Source organism: Scyliorhinus torazame, chromosome 5 (assembly GCF_047496885.1).
Source record: "Scyliorhinus torazame isolate Kashiwa2021f chromosome 5, sScyTor2.1, whole genome shotgun sequence".
In the NCBI taxonomy this organism is placed as follows: Eukaryota; Metazoa; Chordata; class Chondrichthyes; order Carcharhiniformes; family Scyliorhinidae; genus Scyliorhinus; species Scyliorhinus torazame.
The window spans coordinates 74915160-74938845 of NC_092711.1; the positions used below are offsets into that span (position 1 = coordinate 74915160).

Here is a 23686-nt window from a genome sequence, read left to right on the forward strand (position 1 = left end):
AAAGAGGAGAAGGGGATTGGTTGGATGACCGAACGGGAGTGGCTGGTCCTCCAAACAATCAGTGAATGACGGGCGCGGCTCTCGGGGTGCCGGATCTTTACAGAAGAAGCAACCGCGCAGGCGCACGTGCCAACTCAAACAAAGAAACATTCGAATCCTCAATTTGTGACCTGGATGCATAGTGATGGTTTTTGGAAACAGAGATTACAGCTACCGGGCAAAAATTAAACAGATTGGGCCTTATTTTCTTGAGAAAACAAATCACTCAGTAGTGACCTGATACAAGTCTTTAAAATGATTTGTGGGTTGGACAGGGGAGAGGTGGGGCGGATGCTGCCAATTGTAAAGGAGTCGAAAACTGGGAGCCAGGAATAAACATGGGCGGCACCATGTCATAGAATTTACAGTGTGGAAGGAGTCCATTCAGCCCATCGAGTCTGCACTGGCCCTTGGAAAGAGCACCCTACACAGCACCCCACGCCTCCACCCTATCCCCTTTATCCCGGTAACCTAATAACCCCACCTAAACATTTTGGACACGAAGGGGAATTTAGAATGGCCAATCCACCTAACCTGCACATCTCTACACAAGCCGGGAATCGAACCTGGGACCCTGGAGCTGTGAAGCTAACCACTATGCAGCCGTGCTGCCCCTGTGCTACGTTGTAGCACAGTGGTTAGCACAGAAATAGTGCAGGATTTTCTGGTTTCACGCTTGAGGAGGCTGACAAGCACTGTTGCATTATAGTGCCAGGGTCCCTGTTGCCTCACAGCGCCAGGGTCCCTGTTGCCTCACAGCGCCAGTCGATTCCCGGCTTGGGTCACTGTCTCTGCGGAGTATGCATGTTCTCCCCGTGTCTGCGTGGGTTTCCTCCGCGTGCTCGGGTTTCCTCCCACAAGTCCTGAAAGATGTGCTTGTTCGGTGAATTGGACATTCTGAATTCTCCCTCAGTGTACCCGAACAGGTGCCAGAGTGTGGCGATGGGGCTTTTCACAGTAACTTCATTGCAATGTTAATGTAAGCCTACTTGTGACAATAATAAAGATTATTATTATAAACACGGTCATAAATGCAAGAGAGTTACTAATAAATCCAAGAGGGAGATATAGACACATTTCTTCACTCATTGGATTAGAATGTGCAACTTGTTACCAGGGAAGGAGTTGAGGAAAGTGCTGGGATGTTTCCAAAAGGAAATGGGACAAGCACATGAGAAAAGGGAATGGAAAGATCAGCTGACAGGCTGAGATGAGGTGGATGGGATGGAAGGAGATGTGTGTCGGGGATAATCAGCAGCAGAACAGTTGGACCAACTGGCCTGTTTATGCATTGTAGAATCTAAGTAATTCAATGTAAACTTCCTTTACACAATATTAGGATTGCAGATGGGAAATTCAAACCAAACATCATGCAAGTCCTAACAGAGTCTATCGATTCATCAGGAGTTGAAAATCATCGGCCTTTCAATGTGGAAGGAGGAATCTTTGTCTGGTCTGCCTAAAAGAAAAGATTGCAAACATCAGTGCGACTGGAAAAGCACTGAGGCACATACACACAGTGATTATTCCAGCGAACTGGCTGTGCAAAGAGCTTTAACCAGTCAGATAGCCTGAAAAAATATTGCGCCATTTACATCAAGAAGTGACCGTACTCAGGCTGTGTGGACCAGGCTTCACATCAGGAAGAAACCGTACTCAGGCTGTGTGTGTGGACCAGGTTTCACATCAGGAAGAGACCGTACTCAGGCTGTGTGTGGCACCCAGGTTTCAACTCATCGTCGAACCTGGACAGACAAAGGACATCAGTACCATGGAGAAACCGTGGAAATGTGGGGACTGTGGGAAGGGATTCAATTATCCACCTGAAGTGGAAACCCATCGACACAGTCACACTGGTGAGAGGCCATTCACCTGTCTGGGTTGTGGGAAGGGATTTAATGCTTTATCAAACCTCCGGACTCACCATCAGGTCCACTCTGACCAGAGACCGTTTAAATGTCCTGACTGTGACAAGAGCTTTAAAAGCAGAAAAGATTTACTGTTGCACCAACGCACTCACACTGGGGGGTGGGGTTGGCATTCACCTGCTGTGTGTGTCGGAAGGGATTCACTCAGTCATCACACCTCCGGACCCACCATCAGGTCCAGTCTGATCAGAGACCTTTTAAGTGTTCAGACTGAGAAGAGTTTTAAAAGTAAAAAGGATTTACTGATACATCAACGCACACACTGTGGAGAAGCCGTTCACCTGCTTTGTGTGTGAGAAGGGATTCACTTGTTCCTCCCACCTTTTGATTCAGCAATTTCTTCACACTCATCAGAGACCATTTAATTGTTCTGACTGTGAGAAAACTTTTCAGCAAAAAAGATCTTCTGAAACACCAACACACTCACACTGGGGAGAGGCTATTCGCCTGCTCGATCTATGGGAAGGGATTCACTCAGTTAGCTCACCTTCTGAGACACCATCGAGTTTACACTGGAGGACGGCCATTCACCTGCCGTGTGTGTGGACAGGAATTAATTGATTCATCCAACCTTCTGATAGACCAACGAGTTCACACTGGGGAGAGACCGTACACATGCACTGTGTGTGACAAGAAATTCACTCAGTCATCCCACCTGACTACACACCAACTTGTTCACACATGAGAAACCTTTTAAATGTTCGCACTGTGAGAAGGGATTTAAAAGTAAACAGAATCTGCTGAAACACCAGCGGGTTCACACTGGGTAGAGGCCATTCAACTGCCCCGTGTGTGGGAAGGCATTTGCTCAGTCAAACAACCTGCTCATAGACCAGCAAGTTCACAGGCGGCATCAGGGTTTGGATTCTCCTGTTATTGCTGCCGTTAATCACATCCAGGACTGAATTATGTTTGGACGCCTGTTTTGTGTGGGGTTCCACAGTTTTGTGGTGTACATATCAATGATTTAGAGTGAAATATAGGGACCATAATTAAGAAGTTGGTCGATGGTACAAAAGTTATTTATGTGTTTGACAGTGCAGAATAAAGCCAAGGACAGCAGGAAGATATCACTGGACTGGGTCTTCAGCCAGAGGGTGGTGAATCTGTGGAACTCTTTGCCACAGAAAGCTGTTGAGGCCAAATCACTGAGTGTCTTTAATAGAGATAGATAGATTCTTGATTAATAAGGGGATCAGGGGTGATGGGGAGAAGGCAGGAGAATGGGGATGAGAAAAATATCAGCTGTGATTGAATGGCGGAGCAGACTTGATGGGCCGAGTGGCCTAATTCTGCTCCTATGTCTTACGGGTCAGATGGACAGAAAAATGGCAAACAGAATTCAATCTGGAGCAGTGTGACATCAAGAGTTTGGAGGGTAAACAAGAGAAGAGAATGAAGAATAAATGGGATGATGCTGAGAATTATACAGGAACAGTGACCTTGGATTCAAAAACCACAGATTCCTGAAGGTGGCTGGGCAGGTAGATCAGGTGGTCAAGAAGGCATTTGGGACACTTTTCCTTCTTGGCTGAGGCCCAGGATGAAAGAACAGGGAGATTATGTTTGATCTGTATCAAACATAGAGCACATCGAGAGTGCTGAGTACAGTTATGGTCACTGCATTGATCAACTATAAAGTAAAGATATATTAATCAACTAATGTAAATCTTAAAAGAAATTCATAATTTATCAAATAGTTACATTCAATGTTCAGTTAATCAAATCTAGGGGATAAAGATAACACTAACTAACAAAGGATTGCAACAGTGAAGAAATTTCAATTTTTCAGTAAAGTAAATTCTGAGGTGTTTAGATAATAATAAAGAAAATAATTTCAGTTAACTCCATAAAACAAGGTGACTACAGCACAATGAAGAAGCTGATTGGTGAGTAGTTATTTATTTTAATATGAAATTGATTCTGGTTCAGTGAGTTAATAATCAGATAAACAAAGACACGGCAGGGCATCCTAGTCCTGTGGAGTGCAATCCAGTGCCCTGTGAGCAAAGCACGATGTTTCTCATAGGCTGGACAGTCACAAGTGCAGGAAATGTCATCAGCTGAGCAGCAGGAAGCAAAGAGGAATGGTCGCGAGGTATTTTTATGCCTGGAAACTGTTCCCAGTAGGATTTGATATTTCTCAGGATAAGATTCCATGCATTGTGTGGTACATATCAATGATTTAGACTTTGTCTAGGGGGCATGTTCAAGACAGTGACAGTCTTGCGGTTGACAGTGAGGAAGAAAGCTGTAACCTGCAGGAAAATATCAGTCGACTGATCAGGTGGGAAGACAAGTAACAAATGGAGATTAATATACAACATTGTGAAGTAATAAATACATTTGGGGCGGATAAACAAGGCAAAGAGAAATAATATTACTGGTATGAGAGTGAGAAGTGTAGAGGCACAGAGGGAGATCGGAGTGCATGTCCACAGATCACTGAAAGTAACAGGAGAGGTAGATGAGATGGTTGAAAAGGCACACAGGACACTTTCCATTGTAAGAGGAGAACTAATGAATATGGTTTAATTAATGATTTATTAGGGCAGACAATAATTATAGTCTATTCAAGGATCTTAAAAGAATATTTTCAATGAGTGTTTTCGAAAGTAAAAGGAAAATTCCACATTCAGGGTAAAGACATCACCCAGAAACATGCTGATGTGGCAAAGACACAACATGGAAAATCCACCTAACCTGCAAGGCTCATTTCAGTAACTTGTTCTTCAGTAACTTGTTTTTACAGACTGCAACTTGTTTTTTAAGACACCTGCAGGGCCCACATCAGGAACTTGTTTTTCAGTATTTTTTTGGGTGATCTCTCCAACTTGTTTTCCATGTCCTGAAGTAGCAGACACAGCTAACGGTGCAAGGTGGAGCCAGTTAGCAACAAGGGAGAGACTACGAGCAGCCAGAGAGGGATGTGTGAAAAATGCTTACTCTGCCCGCAACTTGCTTAAGTCTGAACCAGACAGTCCAAATGTCTGGCCTACAGTGTATAAATATTGCTCGATTTATCAACCAGGTAGTCAGCTCCAGGGATCATTGTCTAACATTGTGCTCTCCCAGTGCATTGGCTAATAAACAATAATTCTGTACTTTGGTCTCCTGAGATTATTTCCTCCAATTATCTTGTCCACGTGCTCCACTGTAGGGCAGCACGGTAGCACAAGTGGATAGCACTATGGCTTCACAGCGCCACGGTCCCAGGATCGATTCCCTGCCGGGTCACTGTCTGTGCGGAGTCTGCACATTCTGCCTGTGTCTGCGTGGGTTTCCTCCGGGTGCTCCGGTTTCCTCCCACAGTCTAAAAGACGTGCAGGTTAGGTGGATTGGCCATGATGAATTGCCCAATGACCAAAAAGGTTCGGACAAGTTATTGGATTACGGGGATAAGGTGGAAGTGAGGGCTTAAGTAGGTTGGTGCATACTAGATGGGCCGAATGGCCTCCTACTGCACTGTATGTTCTATGTTCACGACACCGATATGAAGTGAGACATGGTATATTAGAGCAGGGAATATGTCCAGCATTTTCTGGTGATGAACGATTATGGGCTGGATTCTCTGTATTCTATGTCCGCAGGATAAAAGTCGGCGCCGCCCCCGCACCGATCCTCTGCCCGGTGGGGGGTGCCAGCAGCCGCTCCGCATAAAGCCCCTGGCTCGACCTGCGGATACGGCTGCAGAATGGTTGGCTCAATAGCCGCGCATGCACACGGCTGTGGCCTCCTACAGCATGGCACTGGCCGCGCTTGGACAGGCTTGTCAAAATCTGCATCTCTGTCACCCCCCAGACCACCCCCACTAGTCCCCCCAGGCCCCGCCGAAGCCTCCCCTGCCAGCGGAACGACCCCCCCCCCCACCAACCCCCGACAGTGAAAGCGCTGGACACAGTCCTCAGTCGCCACGGGAGGTCCCTGAAAGTTGTGAGGACACTTGTCTCACACCATCGGGGAGTCGGCCAATTGGTGGCGGAGCATCGGGGGAGGGTCCCGGGTGAAGTCCTGGGGCCGTCCATACGCCGTACAGTGCACTCCCGAGTATTCCGTTTTAGGGGGCGGAGCATCGGAAAAACGGCGTCCCCTATGATTCCAGCATAAAAATGGATTGTCCGGCCAATCGCCAAACGCAATTTCGGCGATCGGAGAATCCAGCCTCTTATGGGCCAGGGTTTAGACAACACCAAAGTATATCATGGAGTTCATCTGACCCACAACTTTAAATAGATTGTGGTTATGGGGAGCACAAGGGCCCACTTTACAGGTGTGATGCAACAGAGAGCTAAAGTATGTTTAAAACAAAACAATGTTTATTCTATGAATCCAGTTAACGTTTTATAAACACACAGTAAACAATTTATCAACTACCAATCCTGACCACTCCCCCCAAAAGAATACAGTACTCTATAGATCACCCTTGATAACTTTCCAAACAACATCCATAAGGTAAATCCTTTTTAAAATAAAGACAGCAGGTTTAAATGCTCTACAGAAACAGGTATTACTTTGGAATCATCAATGATCATGAGACATGGGAGAAGAATTAGGCCTCTCGGCCCATCGAGTCTGCTCCGCCATTCAATCATGGCTGATATTTTTCTCATCCCCCTCATACTCATGAAGAAGGAGCTTTTAAAGGTTGAGTCACAGTAACTGTCACCTTGTTCAAAATCAAACTAAACTCACTGTCTTTACCAAGGAGATAGGTGCTATCTGTAAAGTCTCAGGCAAGCGACCACTCGGAAGCGATGACTGTAGAAAAGTTTAGGTTTATTCCTCTTACTATTTACATCTCCTACTCACCAAAGGGTGTCCCGCGTCTACCCACAGCTGGGTCAGGATATTTATGTTCCAGCAGTCTGAGGAAAACGTGTGGCAGCTCCCCCTCCCCTCACTCAGGTGAGGCCACAGGGACTCTAGAGGTTGCAGATCCCTGGGCCTTCTGTAGGGTTAGAACACTACCCAGGCCATGGAGACAGGCTAGGAAACCCTGTCCCTTGATCAGTTCAAAATTGAGGAAGTGTTGAAGTGAGAATGTAAATTACAGCAGCGCTGGCAATAATCTCCGAGTCATTCCTGGAGGTGCCAGAGGACTGGAGAATTGCAAATGTTATGCACTTGTTCAAAAAGGACAGTTCCAGCAATTACAGCCCAGTTAGTTTTGAATATCCTGGGAAAGGAGTTCACTAAAATCAGCAACAACCCAGCCTCTTGTGCGGTTTTGGTTTCTGTTTCTCTTCCTGCACAATAAAACCCTGAGCTCACGTTTACAATGATCCACTTCCCAAACAGAGATCTGAGGCTTCATTAATTTCAGCCCAAAGTGTAACCACAGGAAGAGGAGGCTTTGCAAACATCCCATCCTTAATGATGAGATTCAGTACAGATCCAGTACATCAGGCCAAAAAACTAGCTCTTGTGTTTAGTGGTCCCGGGAGTGTTCCCAATACCTTCCCTGGATCCTAGGGTTCGGAAACACTCTGGAAGGTGTGGGGAGCTGGGGCCTGTCCATGGGAGTAACTGAATGTATGAAAACTGGATTAAAAAGGAGAAAAGACCCGAAAATGGAGCAGTTGGGAACAGGATACCAATTAGTTTCCTCTTATCCTCGAGAAATTACTGGCTCTGCTGTGTGTCTGAAAAAACATAAATTCATTTGACACAGATCAGAATATTAAACTGCAGCAAACAGTTTTTGTTTGTGAACTCTCTAGTGTCTTAAGAGGTGGGACGAGTGGATGAATGTCTTCCCACAGTCAGAGCAAAGAAACAGCCTTGCCCCAGTGTGAACTCGCTGGTGTGTCAGAAGATTGGATGGATGAATGAATCCCTTCCCACACGTGGAGCAGGTGAATGACCTCTCCCCAGTGTGAACTCGCTGGTGTTTCTGGAGGCTGGATGACAGGGTGAATCCGTTCCCACACACAGTAGACCTGAATGGCCTCTCCTCATTGTGAACTCGCTGGTGTGTTAGCAGATCAGTTGAGGTTTTGTAAATCTTCTCACATTCAGAACATTTGAAAAGTCTTTTATCCGTGTGAACCAGTTGGTGTTTAGCAAGGTGGGATGATCGTGAGAATCCCTTCCCCCATACAGAGCAGGTGAATGGCCTCTCCCCATTGTGGACTCTCTGGTGTATCAGCAATTCACTTGTGGTTTTATAACTCTTCTCACATTCAGTACATTTGAAAGGTCTGTTATCCGTGTGAACCAGTCGGTGTGTCATGAGGTAGGATGATCGGGTGAATCCTTTCCCACACACAGAGCAGATGAATGGCCTCTCCCCAGTGTGAGTACGTTCATGTTCAATGAGTGTCTGTGATCGTATGAACCACTTCGCACAGTGAGAGCAACTGAATTGTCTCTCGGTGGGAACAACCTGGTGCGTAACCAAGTCCTTGGAGCTTTTAGAGTTGTTATCACAGCCTGAGGGCTTAAAGAGCCTCTCGTCAATGTGAGCAGGTAGGATGACTGAATGAATCCCTTCCCACATATGGAGCAGATGAATGGCCTCTCCCCAGTGCGACTGCGTCGATGATTTTCAAGCAGGGATGGATAATTGAATCCCTTTCCACAGTCCCCACATTTCCACGGTTTCTCCATGGCGTCAGTGTTGTTGTGTCTCTCCAGGATAGGTGATCAGTTGAAGTCTTGTCCACACACAGAACATGTGTAGTTTCTCCTCACTTTTAATGGTGTGATATTGTTTCTGGCTGTCTTAACTGGTTACAGCTCTTTCCACAGTCAGTTCACTGGGACACTCACTCAGGTGCTTTTCCAGTCACACTGATATTTGAAATCTTTTCCCATGAACAGAACAGAGAAACATTTCTCCTTCCACATTTTTCGATGTTATTCAGATTCTGATGTAGCGAGTGATTCTGTTAGATCTCTGCGATGTTTTATTTGAGTTTCCCACTTGCAAAATTTCCTCTTCTAATACCCTGTAAGTTTACAAACATCATCACTGTACAGTATATTAGAAATTCAGAACAGACAATTCCAGTTTCTATGGAGTAACCTCTGACCTCTTGTTACCCCAAATATGTGGGGCAAACAAACTGAAAGATGACAAAATTAGCAACAAAAGCAAAGGAAGCTTCCGAACTCAACCAGAACGTTGTTTCCAGTGTCTTGGAGTTGTTCTGTAGCCTGAAGTTCCCAACAGTTGTGGAAGGTAGCAAGCGTACCAGTGGACACCACTGCTCCCTTTCCAGACAGGCTGTCAGGCAGTGTGACAGCCACCGAACCTCCATAGGGACTGCAAATTCAGCTCCAACAAATTTGTGTTAACCAGGTCCAAGAACAGGTCTAGGAGAAGTACTTCTGATTTACCCAGCCTCTTCCAAGGATTCGGAGCCAAGTGTAAGCAAAGTTGAAGAGCAACCCCCTTCTGGAAACTATACAGAGGCTGCAACCTCTCACATTGAACAGAAACATGGCTCCATGCACTCTTCTGCACTGCAGCCTGGGGATGAGTGAAGTTGTTAAACAAATAGTGTAGGTTAGATGGCTTTTGTTTCGGTGCAACATCGTGGGCCGAAGGGCCTGTACTGCGCTGTATTGTTCTATGTTCTATAGTGTAGGTTAGATGGCTTTTGTTTCGGTGCAACATCGTGGGCCGAAGGGCCTGTACTGCGCTGTATTGTTCTATAGTGTAGGTTAGATGGCTTTTGTTTCGGTGCAACATCGTGGGCCGAAGGGCCTGTACTGCGCTGTATTGTTCTATGTTCTATAGTGTAGGTTAGATGGCTTTTGTTTCGGTGCAACATCGTGGGCCGAAGGGCCTGTACTGCGCTGTATTGTTCTATGTTCTATAGTGTAGGTTAGATGGCTTTTGTTTCGGTGCAACATCGTGGGCCGAAGGGCCTGTACTGCGCTGTATTGTTCTATGTTCTATAGTGTAGGTTAGATGGCTTTTGTTTCGGTGCAACATCGTGGGCCGAAGGGCCTGTACTGCGCTGTATTGTTCTATAGTGTAGGTTAGATGGCTTTTGTTTCGGTGCAACATCGTGGGCCGAAGGGCCTGTACTGCGCTGTATTGTTCTATGTTCTATAGTGTAGGTTAGATGGCTTTTGTTTCGGTGCAACATCGTGGGCCGAAGGGCCTGTACTGCGCTGTATTGTTCTATGTTCTATAGTGTAGGTTAGATGGCTTTTGTTTCGGTGCAACATCGTGGCCGAAGGGCCTGTACTGCGCTGTATTGTTCTATGTTCTATAGTGTAGGTTAGATGGCTTTTGTTTCGGTGCAACATCATGGGCCGAAGGGCCTGTACTGCGCTGTATTGTTCTATGTTCTATGTTCTAATCTGTGACCCAGTCTCTAGTATTCCCCGAGCACTAGGACCCGGGCGGGAATAGAGAACCCGAAGCCCACCAACCACCCGCGCATGCGCACCGATTCAATTGAATCAAGATGGCGACCGTCAAGCCGGGCCTGTTCCCGGGAAAACGACCCGAAGCTGCAAACGCAGGACTTCCAGGTACGTATTCCTGGTTTAGGGCTTTCACCCGGTGTTTAGACACTCTCCCCATCCAGACCCGGCTTCATCGCTTCCTCCAGGTTTCCGCTTCCTTACCCGCTGCCCATGAGACAAAGAACCGTCTCTCTCTCGCAGGCGCCATCACACACTGCGCATGCTCCAATTCCGCTAGATATTACGCCTGCGCATTGCTGTCCTGCGGTGCAGAGAGGGAACATTCACCACCGCGGGGAATGCTGGGTATAGAGTCCGCCATCGATAATCCCAATTACGTGATTAGTGATTTTTGTTTGTTACGTTGTGAAAGTTGGGGCTGGTGGGACAACCAATAAAATTCGGAATATAATCATAGGTAAATCCAACTGAGCAGACCCTCAATTATCAACCAGAAAGAAAAGTAGTGGAAATTAATGAAACACCAGCCATCCAAGTATGGAAAATAGATATATAATGAGGGAAATCAATTTATGTATCTTTAATGAACATCGAAAAGCAAAGAGGAAGATTAAAGATCTTTAAACACCTCACACACTGGGCAAGAAATGTCTTGAAACTCAAAACAGGAGCTTCAGGAAATCAATACTGACCTTGGGTAGAGTGCTCTTTCCAAGAGCCGGTGCAGACTCGGGCCAAATTGCCTCCTTCTGCGATGTAAATTCTATGATAACCCTGACAAATATGAAACTACTAGGTTGATGGAAGACATTTTTAAATTACAAATCGTTTACCAGGGATTCACACTCACTCACTTAACTTGCGAATTCAGGTTCCAGCCCTCAAGTCTGGCAACAGACCTTACTGCTCCCTTGCCCCTCCGGCCTCTGAGCACCTCTTGCTGCTGTTTCCCAGGACAATCAGTGTCTACTCTCCAACATTACTCTGTCAAATGGAGTTCAGAGGCTCAGAGGAAAAAAAAGAATGAGGACATGGATCTGAATTTGGAAATACAGTTAAAGAAACATGATTCCATTTGTAAACTGAAGTATTTTCATTGAAATTCAAAGTACTTGATTGCAATTAACACATTCATTTTGCCTGACACTTGTGGGCAATGGGAGTAAATTATGCTCATTATTTTATATCAATCTACTTTTCTATGATTTTGACACATAATCTTTCTTTTTTATCACATTTAAATGGTGGACTTTGAGCTGAAAAATCATCAACGCAGTCACAATGGTGAGAAGCCGTTCAGTTGTACTGAATGTGGGAAAGCATTTACACATTCATCCACCCTGGTGACACACCAGCAAGTTCACACTGGGGAGAGGCCATTCACCTGTTCCGTGTGTGGGAAGAGATGCATGTTTTTATCTGGGCTGCGGAGATACCAGCAAGTTCACAATGACAAGAGATGGTTTCATTGCTCTGACTGTGATAGGAGCTTTAAATGTCTGTATGGGCTGAGGGAGCACCAGCACATTCACACTGGTTACTCACCATTCAGCTGCTCTCACCGCACAAAGAGCTTCAGCAGATCGTCCAGCCTGTTGATACATCAGCGACTTCACACTGGGGAGAGGCCATTCACTTGTCATGTGTGTGAGAAGGGATTCATTAACTCATCCAATCTGCTGATACACCGGCGAGTTCACGCTGGGGAGAGATCTTTTAAATGCCCAGACTGTGGGAAGAGCTAACAAAGTTCCGGAGACCTGGTGCACCATCAACGTGTTCACACTGATGAGAGACCGTTCAGGGGCTCTCACTGCGGGGCTGGGTTCAGGCGATCATCTGACCTCAGTGTACATCAGCGAGTTCACACTGGGGCAAAGCCGTTTTCCTGTTCCGAATGGGGAAAGGGATTTGTTCGTTCATGCAACCTGTGGAGGCATCTGCAAGTTCACAGTGGAAAGAGGCTGTTCACCTGATCTGTGTGTGGGAAGAGATTCACTCATTCATCCACTCTGCTGACACACCAACAAGTTCACAAGTGACTGCAGGGGTTGGATTCTGCTGTTATTCCTCCTGTTAATCATGTCCAGAACTGAACCATGTTCATTCTGACCATTGGGATCTGTTTCTGAAGATTTGAATAAACTCCAGCCCAGTTAAAATTATTCAGATTCTGGATAACTGTCAAATCAGCTTTATCTTAAACACAAAGATAAAAGCAAATTACTGCAGACGCTGGAACCTGAAACAAAAACAGAAAATACAGGACAATCTCAGCAGGTCTGTCCGAGATGCTCTCCACAGAGGCTGCCAGACCACCTGAGATTGTCCAGTATTATCTGTTTTGTATTAAACACAGTGTGAGTGTGTTATGTCTTTTTAAATATGTGAAGACAAGTTAGTTCCTTTCAAAAAGTTCTCTGTTGTTTCACAACAACTAGTGTGTGCACAACAAGATCCGAACAGCAAGGAGACAAACGACCGATTGATCCAGTTTTCTGGTGGTGTCAGTTAAAACATGAATGCTGGTCCCACTGGACCAGGAAATCTCCCCTGTGGACAGTGTGTGGAGCTGCTGAGCTCTCCCAAGCTGAAAGTGGAGCTGATTGAGCTGTTGCGCCTGCAGTGAACCGTGAAGAACCGCTGCCTGGGATCTTTCCTCTTCATTCAGACTCCCAGCTGAAGCTGTTTCTGCAGTAAAATAGTTACCAAAACAAACAAAGAACAAAGAAATGTACAGCACAGGAACAGGCCCTTCGGCCCTCCAAGCCCGTGCCGACCATGCTGCCCGACTAAACTACAATCTTCTACACTTCCTGGGTCCGTATCCCTCTATTCCCATCCTATTCATGTATTTGTCAAGATGCCCCTTAAATGTCACTATCGCCCCTGCTTCCACCACCTCCTCCGGTAGCGAGTTCCAGGCACACACTACCCTCTGCGTAAAAAACTTGCCTCATACCTCTACTCTAAACCTTGCCCCTCTCACCTTAAACCTATGCCCCCTAGTAATTGACCCCTCTACACTGGGGAAAAACCTCTGACTATCCACTCTGTCTATGCCCCTCATAATTTTGTAGACCTCTATCAGGTCTATCCTCAACCTCTTTCGTTCCAGTGAGAACAAACCGAGTTTATTCAACCGCTCCTCATAGCTAATGCCCTCCATACCAGGCAACATTCTGGTAAATCTCTTCTGCACCCTCTCTAAAGCCTCCACATCCTTCTGGTAGTGTGGCGACCAGAATTGAACACTATACTCCAAGTGTGGCCTAACTAAGATTCTATACAGCTGCAACATGACTTGCCAATTCTTATACTCAATGCCCCGGCCAATGAAGGCAAGCATGCCGTATGCCTTCTTGACTACCTTCTCCACCTGTGTTGCCCCTTTCAATGACCTGTGGACCTGTACTCCTAGATCTCTTTAACTTTCAATACTCTTGAGGGTTCTACCATTCACTGTATATTCCCTACCTGCATTAGACCTTCCAAAATGCATTACCTCACATTTGTCCGGATTAAACCCCATCTGCCATCTCTCCGCCCAAGTCTCCAAACAATCTAAATCCTGCTGTATCCTCTGACAGTCCTCATCGCTATCCGCAATTCCACCAACCTTTGTGTCGTCTGCAAAGTTACTAATCAGACCAGTTACATTTTCCTCCAAATCATTTATATATACTACAAAGAGCAAAGGTCCCAGCACTGATCCCTGTGGAACACCACTGGTCACAGCCCTCCAATTAGAAAAGCATCCTTCCATTGCTACTCTCTGCCTTCTATGACCTAGCCAGTTCTGTATCCACCTTGCCAGCTCACCCCGATCCCGTGTGACTTCACCTTTTGTACTAGTCTACCATGAGGGACCTTGTCAAAGGCCTTACTGAAGTCCATATAGACAACATCCACTGCCCTACCTGCATCAATCATCTTAGTGACCTCCTCGAAAAACTCTGTCAAGTTAGTGAGACACGACCTTCCCTTCACAAAACCGTGCTGTCTCTCACTAATACGTCCATTTGCTTCCAAATGGGAGTAGATCCTATCTCGAAGAATTCTCTCCAGTAATTTCCCTACCACTGAAGTAAGGCTCACCGGCCTGTAGTTCCCGGGATTATCCTTGCTACCCTTCTTAAACAGAGGAACAACATGGGCTATTCTCCAGTCCTCCAAGACATCTCCTGAAGACAGTGAGGATCCAAAGATTTCTGTCAAGGCCTCAGCAATTTCCTCTCCAGCCTCCTTCAGTATTCTGGGGTAGATCCCATCAGGCCCTGGGGACTTATCTACCTTAATATTTTTTAAGACACCCAACACATTGTCTTTTTGGATCTCAATGTGACCCAGGCTATCTACACACCCTTCTCCAGACTCAACATCTACCAATTTCTTCTCTTTGGTGAATACTGATGCAAAGTATTCATTTAGTACCTCGCCCATTTCTTCTGGCTCCACACATAGATTCCCTTGCCTATCCTTCAGTGGGCCAACCCTTTCCCTGGCCACCCTCTTGCTTTTTATGTACGTGTAAAAAGCCTTGTGATTTTCCTTAACCCTATTTGCCAATGACTTTTCATGACCCCTTCTAGCCCTCCTGACTCCTTGCTTAAGTTCCTTCCTACTTTCCTTATATTCCACGCAGGCTTCGTCTGTTCCCAGCCTTTTAGCCCTGACAAGTGCCTCCTTTTTCTTTTTGACGAGGCCTACAATATCTCTCGTTATCCAAGGTTCCCGAAAATTGCCGTATTTATCCTTATTCCTCACAGGAACATGCCGGTCCTGAATTCCTTTCAACTGCCACTTGAAAGCCTCCCACATGTCAGCTGTTGATTTGCCCTCAAACATCCGCCCCCAATCTATGTTCTTCAGTTCCTGCCTAATATTGTTATAATTAGCCTTCCCCCAATTTAGCACATTCATCCTAGGACCACTCTTATCCTTGTCCACCAGTACTTTAAAACTTACTGAATTGTGGTCACTGTTACCGAAATGCTCCCCTACTGAAACTTCTACCACCTGGCTGGGCTCATTCCCCAATACCAGGTCCAGTACCGCCCCTTCCCTAGTTGGACTGTCTACATATTGTTTTAAGAAGCCCTCCTGGATGCTCCTTACAAACTCCGCCCCGTCTAAGCCCCTGGCACTAAGTGAGTCCCAGTCAATATTGGGGAAGTTGAAGTCTCCCATCACCACAACCCTGTTGTTTTTACTCTTTTCCAAAATCTGTCTACCTATCTACTCCTCTATCTCCCGCTGGCTGTTGGGAGGCCTGTAGTAAACCCCCAACATTGTGACTGCACCCTTCTTATTCCTGATCTCTACCCATATAGCCTCACTGCCCTCTGAGGTGTCCTCCCGCAGTACAGCTGTGATATTCTCCCGAACCAGTAGCGGAACTCTGCCTCCCCTTTTACATCCCCCTCTATCCCGCCTGAAACATCTAAATCCTGGAACGTTTAGCTGCCAATCCTGCCCTTCCCTCAACCAGGTCTCTGTAATGGCAACAACATCATAGTTCCAAGTACTAATCCAAGCTCTAAGTTCATCTGCCTTACCCGTAATACTTCTTGCATTAAAACATATGCACTTCAGGCCACCAGACCCTCTGTGTTCATCAACTTCTCCCTGTCTGCTCTGCCTCAGAGCCCCACTGTCCCTATTCCCTAGTTCTCTCTCAATGCTCTCACCTTCTGACCTATTGCTCCCATGCCCACCCCCCTGCCATACTAGTTTAAACCCTCCCGTGTGACACTAGCAAACCTCGCGGCCAGGATATTTATGCCTCTCCGGTTTAGATGCAACCCGTCCTTATATAGGTCACACCTGCCCCGGAAGAGCTCCCAGTGGTCCAGATAACGGAAACCCTCCCTCCTACACCAGCTGTTTAGCCACGTGTTTAGCTGCTCTATCTTCCTGTTTCTAGCCTCACTGGCACGTGGCACAGGGAGTAATCCCGAGATTACAACCCTCGAGGTCCTGTCTTTTAACTTTCTGCCTAGCTCCCTGAACTCCTGCTGCAGGACCTCATGCCCCTTCCTGCCTATGTCGTTAGTACCAATATGTACAACGACCTCTGCCTGTTTGCCCTCCCGCTTCAGGATGCCCTCTACCCGTTCGGAGACATCCTGGACCCTGGCACCAGGGAGGCAACATACCATCCTGGAGTCTCTTTCACGTCCACAGAAGCGCCTATCTGTGCCCCTGACTATAGAGTCCCCTATTACTATTACTCTTCTGCGCTTTGACCCTCCCTTCTGAACATCAGAGCCAGCCGTGGTGCCACTGCTCTGGCTGCTGCTGTTTTCCCCTGATAGGCTATCCCCCCCCGACAGTATCCAAAGGGGTATACCTGTTCGAGAGGGGGACAACCACAGGGGATTCCTGCACTGACTGCCTGCCCTTTCTGGTGGTCACCCATTTCTCTGCCTGCACCTTGGGTGTGACCACATTTACATAACTGCGATCTATGACGTTTTCCGCCACCTGCATGCTCCTAAGTGCATCCAATTGCTGCTCCAACCGAACCATGCGGTCTGTGAGGAGCTCCAGTTGGGTGCACTTTCTGCAGATGAAGCCATCCGGGACGCTGGAAGCCTCCCGGACCTGCCACATCTCATAGTCAGAGCACTGCACCCCTCTAACTGACATTGCGTCAATTAATTAAAATTAAAATTAAAAATTTTTAAAAATAGATATATATATTTTTTTTAAATTTCAAAGTTACTGTTAACTATCTGTTTCCTAGCACTAGATTTCTAATAGAAATGCGAAAGCTAAATATAGTACTCTCCGATTCTGGCTTAGATATCCCTCTAAATTATAATTAAGTAATTATGTTTAATTAGTTACCAATGCTTAATTTTTTTAATTTAGTGTAGATTCCCAACCAGCCACTCAGGCCACAGCTTTTCTGTGATGTCACTTCAGTTTCCCCCCGACACACACAATTTGAAAAAGGTATAAAAGTAAAAATGAGTAAAAATCACTTACTTACCTTCTTACCCTCTGAGTGTCTTAGATGTTCTCAGGTTCTCTCCCTGACAGAGACTGCTCCTCCTCCTCCGAACGGCTCCCGAAACTAGGCCGCAATCTTTTAAGATCTCCGCTCCGACTCGCAGCTCCTGCGCTTTTTAAATCTCCCGCGCTGTTTTCAGAGTCCCGGCTCACTCAGCTCCCGCGCTGTTTTCAGAGTCCCGGCTCACTCAGCTCCCGCGCTGTTTTCAGAGTCCCGGCTCACTCAGCTCCCGCGCTGTTTTCAGAGTCCCGGCTCACTCAGCTCCCGCGCTGTTTTCAGAGTCCCGGCTCACTCACCTCCCGCGCTGTTTTCAGAGTCCCGGCTCACTCAGCTCCCGCGCTGTTTTCTTTGAACTTTGAATATCAATCCCAATTTAATCTTTGGTTCAAAATCTATAACTTTTTAAACAATGTGCAGTGTTACAGGGAGAAGGCAGGAGAACGGCACTGGGTGAAAGGCTCATTCAGAAAGACAGTGCAGACACGAGGGACCGAATGGTCTCCTTCTGCACTGTAACAGTCTGTGATTCTGTTGAGCTCATGTAGAACCTTTCACACCTTCAGAATATCCAATATGGTTCACAGCCAATGATGGATTCTGGAAGGAATAATGAGGAGAGGCAGTATAAACTAAACAGTAGAATTTTAAACAGAGCAGGAACAGAGTGGCCTGAAGTTTATGGACACAAATGTTAGAAGGTGGCAGGACAAGTTGATGAGGTGTCAAAAATGCACAAATGATCCTTGTTATCATTGAAATGGGCAGGAGTACAGGGAAGCTATGGGAAACGTTTATTAAACGTTTGGGCCTTAGCTGGATCTCATGACCAGCTGTGGGCAGCACAATTTAGAAAGGAGGCCAATGTCTTAGAGAGGGAGCAGGGGAGATTCACCAGAATGGTACCAAGGTTGAGGGATTTCAGTTTTGTAGAGAGACTGGAGAAGTTGGGATTTCCTTTCTTACACAGAGAAGGTTCGAGGAAAATTTATTGCTGGTGATCAAAATGATGAGAGGTTTCTGCAGGTAGATCGGAAGAAAGCGTTTCCACTCTTAGGAGAGTCAGTAAACTCTGGAATTCCTTCCCTAACTATCCCCACCTCATTTTCCTCCTTTGGACACTCCTTAATTCCTACTTCTTTGACCAGCCTTTGGTCACATCTGCTCTATTGTATCCTTTCATTGCTCAGTGTTAAATGATGATTGATAGCGTCTCCCATGAAATGTTTTGGGATGTCAGACAAAATATCCAGGCTTGGGCTAACTAGTGCCAAGTAACACACAAGTGTCAGGCAATGACCATCTCCAATAAGAGACAATCTAACCATCGCCCCTTGACATGCAATGGCATTACCATCACTGAATCCCCCACTGTCAACATCGTGGGGGTGGGTGACCATTGATCTGAAACTAAACTGGAATAGCCATATAAATAGTGTGGCTACAAGAGCAGGTCAGAAGTTAGGGATTCTGCATGGAATAACTCACTTCCTCACTCCCCAAAGCCTGTCCACCATCTACAAGGTACAAGTCAGGAGTGTGATGGAATGCTCACCACTTACCTGGATGAGTGCAGCTCCAACCACACTCAAGAAGCTGAACACCATCCAGGATAAGGCAGCACACTTGATTGGCATGCCTTCCACAAACATTCACTCCCTCCACCACTGACGCACGGTAGTAGCAGTGGGTGTACCATCTACAAGATGCACTGCGGGAAATCACCAAGACTCCTTGGGCAGCACCTTCCAAACCAATGACATGACTATCTAGAAGAACATAATCAGCAGATACCCTGACATCAAGAACACACCAGACACTCACCGCACACACTGACTGACACACCCACACAAACAGACACACACACTCAGGCATGCAGTCACTACCATCTAGAGGGACAGGAACAGCAGATATATTTTTAAAAATTCAATTTTTACAAGATGTGGTCGTCACTGGCTCGGCCAGGATTTATTACCCATTCTTAGTTTCCCTTCAGACGGTGATGGTGAGTTGCCTTCTTGAACCGCTGCTGTCCTTGAGGTGTAGGTACACCCGCTGTGCTGTCAGGGAGGTAGTTCCAGGATGTTGCCCCAGAGACAGTGAAGGAGCGGTGATATATTTCAATGTCAGGCCACTGAATGACTTGGTGAACCTCCAGGTGATGGGGTTCCCGGTGTCCGTTGCTCATGTCCTTCCAGATGGTAGTGGTTGTGGGTTTGGAAGATGCTGTCTCAGGAACCTTGGTGAGTTACTGCAGTGCATCTTGCAGATGGTACACACAGCTGATTGATCAGGAGCTGGTTTAGCACACTGGGCTAAATTGCTGGCTTTTAAAGCAGACCAAGGCAGGCCATATTCGGTACATACGACAATAAATCAATCAGTCAAATGAACATGAAATGAAATGAAATGAAAATCGCTTATTGTCACAAGTAGGCTTCAATGAAGTTACTGTGAAAAGCCCCTAGTCGCCACATTCCGGCACCTGTTCGGGGAGGCTGGTAGGGAATTGAACCATGCTGCTGGCCTGCCTTGGCCTGCTTTTAAAGCCAGCAATTTAGCCCAGTGTGACTGTGACAGATTTATTGTCATATGTACCGAAGTACAGTGAAAAGTATTTTTCTGTGGCCAAGGGAACATACACAGTACGTACACAGTAGACAAAAAGGATAATTGACAAAGAAAATAATTGATTTTATTGTCAGTCTTCAGACAGGAGCTGGAGAACTGAACCCAGACAGAGGAGAGGGAGGGAGAAAACTGGGAGTGGAGGAAAGAAATGGTGCAGATGGTGAGATGGGTTTGGATTTCAGCCCAGGGAGGAGGGAGAGTGTGTGGAACGGGGATTGACAGCTTTGGGGGAACGAGAGAGGAAAAAATGTTCCAGAGAAACTAGAATTGTCTGTTCAGAATTTATATGCTGCACTGACAGTGATGACGTTTGTAAATTTCTTTTACAGGATATTGGAAAGGAGGATTTACAGATGTGAGACTGAAACCAAACATCATCTGACAGTCACTCAATTCATCAGGACCTGAAAATCCTCAGACTTTGAATGTTGAAGGAGAAACGATTGTCTCTTCTGTCTGTGAGAAACAATTTTAAACATCAGTGTGACTGGAAAGATAGCAAGACAAACACACCCGAGCGAGAGTGTTCCAGTGAACTGACCGAAGAAAGAGCTTTAACCAGTTACACAGCCTGAAGAAACATCACGACCTTCACAGTGAGGAGAAACCATACACGTGACCTGTACGTGGAGAAGACTTCAACCGATCATCCACCTTGGAGAGACACAAGGACACAGGCGCCATGGAGAAACCATGGAAATGTGAGGACTGTGGGAAGGGATTCAGTTACCCTTCCCTGCTGGAAAACCATCGGCAGTCACACTGGGGAGAGGCCATTCACCTGCTCTGTGTGTGGGGAGAGATCAATTCAGTCATCTGGCCTTGGTCTCACTAGCGGATTCACACTGAGGAAAAGCTATTCATCTGCCCCTCCTGTGGAAAGAGGTTCAGGCATTCTTCAGCACTCACTATACATCAACGCACTCACACTGGGGAGAGGCCGTTCATCTGCTCCGACTGTGGGAAGGGATTCACTCAGTCATTCCACCTGCTGTCACACCAGCGTGTTCATGGAGGTGAGCGGCCGTTCACCTGCTCTGTGTGTGGGAAGGGATTCACTGGATCATCCCACTTGCTGTCACACCAGCGAGTTCACATGAAGGAGAAACCATTCAGCTCCACTTCCTGTGGAAAGAGTTTCATACAGGCATCCTCCCTCATTGCACAGCAGCGGCTCCATACTGGGGAAAGACCGTTTACTTGCTTTGTGTGTGGGAAGGGATTCACAGTTTTACCCACCCTTCTGAGACACCAGCGAATTCACACTGAAGAGAAACCATTCGGCTGCACCTCCTGTGGAAAGAGTTTCAGGCAGTCATCCAACCTCACTGCTCACCAACACACTCACACTGCGGAGAGACCATTCACATGCTCCGTGTGTGGGAAGGGATTCAATTGGTCGTCACTGCTCACCAGCGTGTTCACACTGGGGATAAACCGTTTACCTGCTCAGTGTGTGGGAAGGGATTCACAAAGTCTTTCAACTTGCTGACACACCAACGCACTCACACTAAGAGACAATTCAAATGCTGTGTGTGTGTGGGAAGGGATTCACTCAGTCACGATGCCTCCAGCAAGTTCATAAATGACTGTAGGGGTTGGATTCTGCTGTTGTTTAGTATTGACAGTCTGACAATATTTTGTTCCTGCTGATGTTAACCCCTATAACTGCTGGAACTCAATATGCTGAAAATGGCATTTATTGTGGGGGCTACAGTGTCTATTTTTAAAAGCACCATCTGTGATCTGTCCCCTTAATCCAGGAACTCTCAGCAGAAACCTGTTTAGAATAAATTTCTGAACTTTTGCTTCAATTCTAAATCAACTTTTGGTGCATAATCTACAATTGTCTGAAAGATCCAACTGCAGGGCTTAATATATATGTTTTTCAATGGCTCTTCTTGAGATTTTCTCGAGAGATGCTCTCTGATTTTCAGGAGTTAATTTTTGGTTTCCAGGGTCTCCTTTTCCACTCTCACTGACTCCTTTATTAAGTGATGTAGTCACGCAATCACATTACCGTCAACATTTGTGTTGAGTATTTTTTGAGTTTACTTATTTTCGTACAGAAGATAGCACAAATACCAAAGACTGTGTACATATTAAATGTTTTAAATTGAAAGCAATAAGATGTTTTGGTTAATTTATTTAAAAAGGAAACACCCTTAACTTACTCCATTTCCAAAATGAGAATTCAAACTATCTGACACAATGAAACTCAACAGATGCCGAGTGTTTATTGGATCAGACGGTGAAGCAGGAAAAAACTCACCAATTCTGATCTTTATTATGTGGATTTACATTCAAAACCCATCGATAACCTCACTGCACCCACTGAGATCAGCTCAGACCGGGGGTTTTGTTTGTTGTCTGTGAGCGTTCAATTGCAAATAACAGCAGTGAAGAATGAAACCTGGATCACAACTTCTAATTTGACAGATGTGATTAGTGAGTAAGTTCACAGCAGAGATTACGCCAATTCCTGAGCTGTGCATCCCACCTCCTGAGATGTATAAAAATAATGAAATATTGCTCAGCAGAAGGGAAAGCTCTAAGTGTCTGCATCTCCTTCCGAAGCTCACACTGCTATGAAACCCTCTAGTTGTGTCCCAGGGAGACACGGTTCCTCCACACAGCACTGACTCAGGCAGCACGTCAGCCAGCTTCTTTCCTCAAAATGGACGACAAAGCTGTTCCTCCAATCACAGATTCTGTCGCTGCAGAAGCAACAACATTGGGAGAGACAGAATCTGTGATTGAAAGAGCTGTTCTTCACAGATTCTGTCGCTCCCATATACAGGGGCAGGTATTCTTCCAGTGGATTCTCCCATGATAGAACTTTCGTGGTCCTTTTGAGGATGAATTCATGATTCACACCTGGTTCTGAAATACTATCACTCTAGGTGTAAGGCTTCGTGGGATAAAACATGGATCTACATCTTGTCACCTAACACAAATTCATATCGTCACCTGAGTCCCAGATTTAAATGTGATTGTCCAATACAGAAAATATATATAAATTCACACCGTTAAATCTGATTCACAAGGTACAGGAGATACTTTGTGTTGTTCACAATGACGGCATTATCAACCTTCTCCCTAACCTGGCCTAATTCTTCTGCTGACCAGGGAGACTCCTTGTTCTAATGGGGACATTCACGTCTGTCCAGTCATCCCTTTAAGCCCTTGAATTGTTTGTGAATCGTGTCACATGTAGACCTGACTGGGTAAGGATGGCTGATTTCCTTCCCAAAAGGGCATTAAGAGAACCAGATGCGTTTTTATGACATTTGATCCATGCTCACAATATTTTTATTGAATTAAATTCAGCCGTGGTAGGATTCAAACTCAGGTACCATTATAATAAAAACAGCTGATTTGTGGCATTAACTCAGCGGGTCTGGCAGTATCTGTGGAGAGAGAAAAATAATAAACATTTTGAGTCTCCTTCGGTAATTTCTGATTTTATTAGATTTCCAGCATCTGCGGTATCTTGCTTTTATTATTATTTTTTTCAAAAAATATACTTTATTCATAAAATCGATCATAAACATTACAGAACATTGAATTGTCTTGACTGTACATTTCCATCAGAGTTACACATTCCCTTGACTTTCTTCCATTCAATTTTGATAACCTTCCACAGATATCGCTCTTTACGTTACAATTCCTTCTTAAACATTTACAT

General features: G+C 45.8%; 2 long non-coding RNA genes across 2 annotated transcripts; one reads left to right on the forward strand and one right to left on the reverse strand.

Moving 5' to 3' along the window:
- Positions 1–668: 668 nt before the first annotated feature.
- On the reverse strand, positions 669–10602 carry LOC140418493 (uncharacterized). The gene is made up of 3 exons (XR_011945082.1): positions 6777–10602; positions 2455–2587; positions 669–1498 (listed from the first exon to the last, which is right to left on the reverse strand). It is a non-coding gene; the product is annotated as an uncharacterized lncRNA (long non-coding RNA).
- LOC140418485 (uncharacterized) lies at positions 10373–22127 on the forward strand. Its single transcript, XR_011945074.1, has 2 exons — positions 10373–10457; positions 20328–22127. It is a non-coding gene; the product is annotated as an uncharacterized lncRNA (long non-coding RNA).
- Positions 22128–23686: the final 1559 nt, after the last annotated feature.